At 48.3% G+C, this 10,370-nt stretch overlaps 1 non-coding gene across 1 annotated transcript; it reads right to left on the bottom strand.

The window, feature by feature from the left end:
- Positions 1-9,090: 9,090 nt before the first annotated feature.
- On the bottom strand, positions 9,091-9,253 carry LOC144669880 (U1 spliceosomal RNA). Its single transcript, XR_013573780.1, has one exon. It is a non-coding gene; the product is annotated as a U1 spliceosomal RNA (small nuclear RNA).
- Between the last annotated feature and the right edge of the window lie 1,117 nt (positions 9,254-10,370).

Here is a 10,370-nt window from a genome sequence, read left to right as displayed (position 1 = left end):
GGGAGGGGGAGAGAGAGGGAGAGGGGGAAGGAGGGGGAGAGAGAGGGAGAGAGAGAGGGGGGAGGGGGAGAGAGAGGGAGAAAGAGAGAGAGAGAGGGGGGGGAGGGGAGAGAGAGGGAAAGGGGGAAGGAGGGGGAGAGAGAGAGGGGGGAGGGGGAGAGAGAGGGAGAAAGAGAGGGGGAGGGGGAGAGAGACGGGAGAGAGAGAGAGCAAGTGAGCCTAGCTTGAATGGAGAAGTAAAAACTGTATTAAGTCAGTAAATTCACTGCCTAATTGGTTAATTCTTATTTTTGGTGCTTAATAAACATTCCTGAGTTACATTACTAGATTGTGTTCTGTTGCCTGAATGGTTAAAGTCTCAAAAGAACAAACTAATATTGGGTGAGTGGATTTGGAGGTTAAAACCCTGAAAAAACTTAGTGGCCATGTACTGAACAACTCCACACAGACACACACAACAGGAAGAGACCAGCTGAGCTGCTACTTGGACACAAAGCAACAGCAAGATGCCAGAGCTGAGGGAGATCAGTGTAGATCAGGAGGTCTGAGATCATGATGCTGAAAAAATGCAGAGGCTGCTGCAAAGCTTTATGGAGACCACTGAAGGCGGGCGGTGGGGGGGCACGAGACAGTCTGATCAAATACTGCTGAGACAAAAGAATCTGAGGGAGAACGGATACACCATTTTACCCCAAGCTGTACACTGTCATTGCCGAGAAGGGAAACCGTGCGAATCTCCAGCTGCCAGAAGCAGTACTGTGTGGCACAAATTCTCCATGTGTCGAAAAGGATTCTGGTGACAAAGGCATAAGCAGCAGATGAACCAGATGTAGGAGCTGAGGCAAAGCTGACATCCAGTAATCCACAAGCCCAGGTCAGCAATGCTGACGGCAGGCACACAGCTAGCTATCCAGAGGGGAAAGCACCAGTTCCAGAGGGGAACCTAACCCTGACATGATGGCCAGAGTTCCCAAAACAGCAGGCAGGGCCACGATGCGACAGGTTTGGCTCAAAGAAGGGCAGGACTGGGCATTAAATATTCTCGGTGTTTGGGAGAGACAGGAAAGGGGGGAAACGGCCGGGGGTGGATGGGAGCGGCGATATTGGTTAAAGGTGGCTTTACAGTACTGGAAAGAGAGGATGTCCCAGAGGGGTCAAGGACAGGATCTCTCTGGCTAGAGCTAAGGAATGAAAAAGTTGCAATGACATTGATCAGTGTAGTATATAGATCGCCAACTAGTGGAAGGGATGTGGAGAGATAAATTTGCAAAGTAATTTCATAGAGGTGCAAGAATTATAGAGTAATCGTAATGGGGGACTTCAACTATTCAAATTCACACTGGGATAGGAATAGTGCAAAGGGACAAGAGGGGCCAGAGTTCCTGGAATGTGCTTAAGATCATTTTCGGCGGCAGCATCTTTCCAATCCAACCAGAGGGCAGGCACTGCTGGACCTGCTTCTGGGCAATGAGTTGGCCCAAGTGGTCAAATATCACTGGGAGAGCCTCGAGGGGACGGTGATCATTGTATCATAAGGTTTAGATTGCCCATGGAAAAGGACAGAGAACAATCCAGAGCAGGGATAATTAATTGGGGGAAAGACAACTTCGATGAGATGACAATGCACCTGAGTCAAGTGAGTTGGAATCGAATGTTGGCGGAAAAGACAGTGGCTGAACAATGGACCATGTTCAGAGAGAAAGTATTGTAGACAATGTCAAGGTTTATTCCCTTGCAGGGAAAGGTCGGACAAATAAATCCAGAACGCCCCTGGATGATGAGAGATGGAGGTGAGGTTGAAATGGAAGGAGTGCACATATGTCAGGTGGAAACTACAATCGACAATCAGGCTAAATATAGAAAGACCAAAAGGGAAGTGAAGAAACTAATAAGAAAAGCAAGGAGAGAGCCTGAAAAGAAGCTTCCAGCGAACATAAAAGGGAATTTCAAGGTCTTCTATCAACATGTATATAAAAAGAAAGGTTGGTAAAAGAAAGGGTAGGGCGGATTAGGGACAACAAACGGGACTTGCACGTGGAGGCTGGAGAAATAGTGGAGGTATTGAACAAGTAACGTCTGTCTTTACAAAGGAAGACGATGCTACCCAGGCCGAGGTGAGAGAGGAGGTAACTGGTACAGTAGAAGAACTTACAATTGATAGGAAGGTGGTGTTGGAAAGGCTATCTTTACTTAAAACAGATAAGGTACCAGGACCGGATGAGATGCATCCGAGTCTTCCAGTCTTCCTTAGACACCGGCGAGGTGCCAGAGGACTGGAGAATTGTGAATGTTACACCCTTGTTCAAAAAGGGTTGCAAGGATAAAGCTGGCAACTACAGACCAGTCAGTTTGACCTCAGTGGTAGGGAAACTTCTGGAAACTATAGTACCGGATAAAATCAATAATCACCTAGACAAGTGCAGGATAATTAAGGAAAGTCAGCATGGCTTCATCAAGGGAAAATCATGTTGAACTAACTTGGAGTTTTGCGGAGGTAACAGAGAAGGCTGATGAAGGAAATGCTGTTGATGTGGTGTATATGGATTTTCAAAAGGCATTTGAGACAGTGCCACACAACAGACTTGTGAGCAAAATTCTAGCTCCTGGAATAAAAGGGAAAGTAGGCACTTGGATAAGAAATTGGTTGAGTGACAGGAAACAGTAGTGATAAATGGTTGTTTTCCAGATTGGAGGAAGGTTTGTAGTGGGGTTCCTCAGGGGTCAGTTGTGGGGCCCTTGCTCTTTCTGATATATATTAATGCTCTAGACTGTGGTTTGCAGGGCACGACTTCAACATTTGCAGTTGATACAAAGATTCAAAATGTTGTCAACTGTGATGAGCATAGTCTTGAACTTCAAAAGGACATCGACGTTGAAGATGCAGAAAATTTGGATTTATTTTAAAGTACTAGCCAGGACCAGCAGCTAAGGCACCAAAGCATACACAAACAGTCGCAGCCTTACATGAAAGCTATAAACTTGTACAAAGGGCTCAGCTGTAAATTTGCAGTTAGGAAATGGGAGACACACGGGCGGGGACACGGGATAACTCAATCAAGAGATGGGGAAGCCCATTTCACACCGTCTGATAGCAATCTTCAAAAGGACAATGCCCAGTCCCTGCACTGCAATTACTGTACAAGAACACAATTATCAGCCCACCGGGGGGGGGTCATTGTGCTGTGGCCTTTGTCTAACGAATACCATTAAGTTGTAACTGATAGTAAAAGATATATAAACTGTGCTCATTTCAACCTCGGTGGAGAAGCGCCCGAATTTCCCAGCATTTTCTCCCTGCATGTGTAATAAAGGAACCACTTGAATATTGCATCTGGACTCCGAGTGTTGAAATTTTGTCCCGGAGTATTCCTCGGACCTTTCAATTGGTGCTGCGAGCAGGGCCCGAAGGATGCAGGACACCGACGGGGAAATGGGATGAGTCAGTGTGAATTCATTTTTATTCATACTAAATCCGACTCCGTCCCGATCCAGGAACCGTCAGGCGCCCCACGTATCAGAAACCTGGGCTCCAGGCAATAGTTCAAGGGGTGGTAAGGGTGGGGTAGTTCGCTTGTCTTATAGATTGTTATAATTACATCCGGTATTAGCCGCAAGTAACGAGTTCGGTCAGAAAGGACCCAGGGTAAGAACCGTACCGCTGACAACAACTATACCCCGACCGTCTTACCCAGAGATGGCCAGTGGTGACAAACTCGAGTGGGGACCAGAGGGATCCTTGACACAGCATTGAGCTGACAAAAATAAGAAATCGATAGGCAAAATGAGAAAGAACAATTGGAACCCATTTGACTCACCCGCTGATCAGAGAAAATGGTGGGATAATCAGAAAAAAGACAAAGATGATGAAGCCTGGATCCTAATGTTAAGACAACACGTAGAGTTAAGTAAGAAAGTAAATCGAATGTTGGCCAACAAATCCCAAAATGAAGAGCTGGTCCAGGCAAAAAATCTCATGTCAGTTTCGGCAGCTTTACCACAGCCACCAGTAGCTGCACAATACGCAGATAATGTAGATTGGAACGGGCTGGTGGAACAAGCAGCAGGATATGAGGAACAACGGGAAGCGGGTTGGGAATCACCACCCCCGTAACCCGTGGCCCCAATTAAGATAGAGCATGTGCCCCTGGTGCCCGGACAACCAGGCAGACCAGGCACAGCAGCAAGCTGATTTCCGAGCCTTTAGAGCAGAAATGGCACAAGACTTAGGGCAAGCCCCAGTTAATTGGAATACAGTGACTGGAGTAAAACAAGAAAAGGGCGAGAGTGCCCATGAATATGGCAATCGGAGGTTTGAGGCATATTGTAACTACAGGGTTGTAGGTGCTGCGCTGAACCGAGACGATGTACAGATTATGCAATTGTACAAGGATGGCCTTAGCCTGGCCCACCAGGCAATCCTAAACACCAGGCCTGGGCCCACCAGGCGATCCTAAACACCGGGCCCACCAGGCGATCCTAGACACCGGGCCCACCAGGCGATCCTAGACACCGGGCCCGGGCTAGTAGACAAGAACACATATGATCGAGGAAGATGGGCCACCGGGGTAGATAACCACATAGGGAAAACTAAGATAAAGGTGTCGGCAGTGAGGTTACAGACCCCACTGAAATGGTGGCCACTGCAGCAGCCGTTCCTAAACCCGAGGTGTGCTTTAATTGTAAAAACCCGAACATAAAATATTTACAGTGTTAGATGTAGCCAATGGATTTTGGTCGATACCACTGGACCAGGAATCCCAAGATAAATTCGCTTTCACAGTGGGAGGGAGACGGTGAACATGGGCGAGGCTCCCACAGGGATTCCACAACAGCCCCAACATCTTCCATCGGGTCACGAGTGAGAAGCTGAGTCCGTGCGACGTAGAGTCTAACAACAGTACAATCTTATAATATGCAGATGATATCCTAATAGCGTCAGAATCGGAAAGGGGCCACATCGGAGCTCTCCTCTGATAGTCATAAGGACACTGAAAAATGCTGGATTTAAGATAAACCCCTTTATGAGTTGCTGACCGGGAGGGCAATGCGCTTGCCAGAGGGCAGAGCCACCGGAAGTGAGGATATGGGACCCATCAGAGATAAAATTAAAAACGATATTAAGCAATTGGATGGACAGCTAAAGGAATTACAACAGGAAGTGAAGGACCAACAGGCTATCAGGGATTTAGAAGAGAGGACAAAAGGGGGACCCCCGTCACCACCGGCTGAGGTCGGAGACATGGTGTTTGTTCAAATCACCCCTAGCCAACCAGGTTTTGCCCCAAAATGGACTGGACCGTACGGAATTATTCACGTGCCTGCGCCGATATGAAGGGAAAAGCTAGGTGGAAACACTGGTCGCAACTGAAAAGGTATGATGTAAGTAAGAAAGACTAAATTACCAGGCAGCGGGGGGAGAACGGGCAACGAGCAGTCCGTACTGTGTAGGCCAAGTGGTTTAGGATTCATTCCCGATCTGGAGGACCGGCCATCTGAAAGACAAAAGGGGGAATCCTCAACTACAGGGAGGGTCACCGTGGGCTGTGCACAAGGAGGGACGTAAAGGAGAAAGCTACAGTGTGTGAGAGATTTTTCGCAATTTACCTTCACACCCCAGGAGAACAACAACTGGGGTCACTGTCCCGGGGAGGAAGACTTGGGAATGACAGATACCTGGCATTGGATCTTGAGGGCCAAACACGGAGAGTTGACTGCAACGGCGGACCCCCGGACCGACACCACCCTGCTATCACAGGACACGACGACACCACAGAGACTATCTTGCCCAGACATGACCCCTGGGCCACAGAATGGACTGGTACTGTATACGGACGGTGAACTCTTGTATGATAATGTTAAACATGAAATTGTACAGGTAATTGTGAACCTGGCAGGTATGCGACTGCCAGAGTATTGCAGAAACCAAGCGCCCCTACGAAAACTGTACAAATTACTGAGTAAGGCTGTGATTAATCAGGCGGCCGACGCCACGGGAGCCACTAGATTCAGGGCACCACCAGAAGAGAGAGTTAGTTAACAATGTACTGACAAGGGTGAACACAGGGACTTCCCTGGTAAACTCTCTCGACATTCAAGGAATCAACTCCGAGGTCACGAATCTTAAAGGGATCATGAGGCAGCTTGCTCATAAGAGTAGCGAGGGGTGGTGAAACGGCAGCGGCCCTAGGGGGCAAGAGTGTGGCATCTGTATTGGAAAGCGTACACGTTATAGAGACCCATGCTAAAGCCACCAGCCAATTAACAGAAAGGGAGGAACGACAAGAGGACAGCACCCAAAAAAGCCAGCTTACGGCCGGTGGATGATCGGGCAATTAAGACACAATCTGGGCCAGATCCAAAGTGGGGAGGTACCGGGCTGGATCAACAGTGCCCGGTTGTGGGGGATGGACAAGAACCCAGGCGTCATCGACGCATGTACATTGAAAGGAGTGACCAGGGTGTATGCGGTGATTCAGAAGTGCACCTCAAACCAAATGAACGTGATAGGTATGGGCAATCCCCTCAGTCACAGCAGACACGGGCCCACACCCTCAGTACCAAGTGGAGAACATTGGGTTAATCTGAGACAATGACTCCCTCCGGTACTACCCCATAGATATGCATGCCATATGCAAGAATGAGGGCATACACGGGGAATCACTGAGCGGGTGCAGGAGGAAAGGTAGCCTCACAATTAGCTCCCATCCAGTTGGAACGGGGGGGGGTGCTGGACAAATGCGGGTACAACCGAACGGAGGGTTGTATATTAGAAATTACCCACAGAGAAAACCATCACACCCGCTCAGGATACAAGGGAACCCCGGCTCCCAGTTACTATCAGACACGCGTGAATGATGTACGTCCAACAAAGGGGTCAGGTCTCAGTCAACCCCTCCGACACACTCCACCATGCCCTGGAACACTATGACGAACCTAAGCAGGCCCCAATTCCCAACCTTCCCGAAAGTCTGACAAAGTTGAAAGGTGTCTTACGAAAGGTGAGGAATCAGCATTACGTGTTACAGGCGGTGTTTAAAAGGCTAATCAATGATATGGAAGAGCACTTGAGAGATCCGACGGTGGGAGCAAGTGTGGGAATGGGGGCTGAATGCGGACATACACCCCTGGATAAGAATAAGCTCTCATATACTCGTCGCAGTGCAGCTAGTGTTAGCATTGTTTAACTCTAATTCTTTCAATGTCTTCTCCAGACAATCCAAAAAGTACCAGGGGACCATGAGTGGCGTACTGAGAGGCTGCGAGGAGACATTTGCGTTACATTATGGGACCAGCAACACTCACACACACACAGATTACACAATCCACACTGACATCACTAAAAATCACAGACGGAATCTCAGTAACAATCCACATGTTTTGCACAGTCTTGTGTTGGGGGTTTAGTGTTTGATATTTCGAACTGCAGTGACATTCCCGACAAGATGAGTTAAAGTTTTAACCTTAACCAGAAAATGGCTGAAACATTGTTTTCCTGGGATGAACACGTCAAAGGACAGGAAGAATCAGAAAGTTGTCCTGCCCTGGGATTAACATATCAATGGACAGGCCTCTTGGGGAGCAGATTGAGAGACATCCCAACATGCCAGGGGTGGAGTCTGCAAACTGCTCATTCAGGATATACCTGGCTAGGAACCCAATCCGAAAACCGCCTCCAGAGTGCGGAGCTAGTCCCCACTCTGGTTTAATGTGCGTGTGTGTTCCCTCTGTCTCAATCTGCTTTATAACTCTTTGACTTGTTTGTATTTGGATGTTGCTGAGTTGTAACTGAGAGTGAATCATTGGCTCTTGCGTTATTTTGTTTGAAAATGTTCTTTGCTCTCTGTTTTAATGGAATTAATTTTCTCCCCCACCCCTCAAAGAATTTTTATTTTGAAACCTGCAATCTGAAGATCCAGACTGGGACAAGGACTCTTCTTCTTCAGGAGTTTCCTGAGACCTTCTCCAAGGCCGTGCCCCATGGGCCCACGTGAGTTTGTGTCCGTTTCTTACCCTGAGATTTAATTTCCTCTCCGGGACCCTGGTTTTCGGTGGCTCCGGTTAACCAGTTCCTGTTGGACTGCGGGCCTGGAGTTTCAAAAAGAAAATCCTGGGGTTAAAGTAGCCCAGCCTTGCAATCTAAAACTTACATGTTAGCCTCCAGTGTGTGAGGAACAGGAGCCCCACAAGAGGAAATGAAAAGTCCTAAAGTGAAGCTGCCTAAAATCTTGTTATAATTCAGGGACAATGCGTGTATTTTGGGCTGTGCGATCATTCTGACGGTTAAACGGGATTCCCGGTGGTCATTTTACTGAGGGTTTAGATTTCAATCTGCCTTTCTCCAGTTTTCTTTCTGTTTATTTTTTCGCTTTGCGCTATTTAAGCCTTCAAGGAATAATCACAGGTGAATTGATGGGCCTACAGCAGGGCAAGTGAGCTGCAGAAGGGGCAGGGAAAGACTTTTACACATGAGGAGAGGGGGCAGGAGTTTCAGAAGGTAGGAGTCACAGAGGGGGCTGATTAAGGGGGAGATTATACAGAGGGGGTGGGAGGCTGCTGTTCGTTTCGGAGGAGGGTAATTAGAATGAACATGGGGACAGGGTGCTTGTTCATGTTTGAAGTAGTGAGGGGTCGCTGCTACATGTTTAAAATGGTGAATGCATATGAGTTAATAGCTGATATGAGTTTGTATTTATACAGACGTCCAGATAGATAGGGGGTGGGGCGGTGCTGGGAGTGTGGGGACTGTTGTGATGGTGGGTTGGGTGTTAGATGGGGGTTGTTTGAGAGAGATTTTTGAGTGGGCAAACGCGGGGTTAAAAATGGCGCGAGTAATTTGGCGGCCACGAAACAAACGGTCTGGCGAAAATGATGCATAGATGGAATAATTGTCGGCTGAGAATGACAGGGAGGAAAAGAATGGGGGTTGGATAATATTTGCGAGGAGGAAAGAAAAAACTAAATAACCAGTCCAGTATAGATTTTGAAGAGCGCACATTGGGGGTTATATATTTCTTTTTTCAGAAAAGGTTGCTGACAGGAAATAGAAGAGAAAATGAAAGATATGATGAAATCTATTTTTTGAATTGTGAATCGGGGAGAGCGCAAACGCAGTCCCCCACTACCACAAATTTTACAGTCGAGTATCCCGCATTTGGGGACATCGCAGGCGTCAGCACACCCGAAGTGCAATGGGCTAGCATCGTCCTGGGAGAACCTTTTTTTTTTGCAAAAATATACTTTATTCATAAAATATCTTCAACCACATTCCAAACCATTTCAAAAACACCATTACAAGGGTACAATCCGGTTCAACTTTTACAAAATGTATCACCAGGTGCATCAGTACAAACAATATTACAATCATTTACAGGCTTTCACTTTGAGCTGTACAGCCCGAGGGGCTCTAAACAGTTCCCAGTCTCTCGGTGCGCTGTGGCAGAAAGGTCTTAGACAGCGGCCCTTCCCCATTGCGCTTTTGCAGCAGCTGCCCCAAGCTTTAGTGCGTCCCTCAGCACGTAGTCCTCGGCCTTGGAATGTGCCAGTCCGCAACACTCGGTCGGGGACAACTCTTTGCGCTGGAAGACCAACAAGTTTCGGGCAGACCAAAGCGCCTCTTTCACCGAGTTGATGATCCTCCAGCTGCAGTTGATGTTTGTCTCGGTGTGTGTCCCTGGGAACAGCCCGTAGAGCACAGAGTCCTGTGTCACAGAACTGCTCGGGATGAACCTCGACAGCAACCACTGCATCTCTCTCCAGACTTTCTTTGCAAAGGCACCAACTACAAGGATGTGAACAACGGTCTCATACCGACCACAGCCACCTCGAGGGCAACATGCCAAGGGGGTGAGACTCCTGACTTTGACAGTCTGCTCGGGGAACCATCCCACAGGGTCCACCCTCTCCTTTTCCCTCAGGGCCTCTAAGACGTTACGTGCTGACCACTGCCTGATGGACTTGTGGTCAAAGGTGTTTTTCTGCATCAATTTTTCCACCAGGGACAGGTGGTACGGCACGGTCCAACTACTTGGAGCGTTCCGCGGCAGCGTGGCCAGACCCATCCTTCACAACACCGGGGACAGGTAGAACCTCAGCACGTAGTGACACTTGGTGTTTGCGTACTGAGGGTCTACGCACCGCTTGATGCAGCCACACACAAAGGTGGCCATCAGTATGAGGGCGATGTTGGGCACGTTTTTTTCCCCTTTATCTAGAGGCTTGTACATCGCGTCTCTGCGGACACGATCCATTTTTGACCTCCAGATAAAGCGGAAGATGGCTCGAGTGATCGCCACCACGCAGGAGTGTGGAATGGGCCAGACCTGCGCCACGTACAGCAACAGCGAGAGTGCCTCACACCTGATGACCAGGTT

The sequence above is a fragment of the Cetorhinus maximus genome, chromosome 29 (assembly GCF_964194155.1).
Source record: "Cetorhinus maximus chromosome 29, sCetMax3.hap1.1, whole genome shotgun sequence".
In the NCBI taxonomy this organism is placed as follows: Eukaryota; Metazoa; Chordata; class Chondrichthyes; order Lamniformes; family Cetorhinidae; genus Cetorhinus; species Cetorhinus maximus.
Note: the sequence above shows the minus strand (reverse complement) of the source record. Positions and strands in the feature narration are given on the sequence as shown.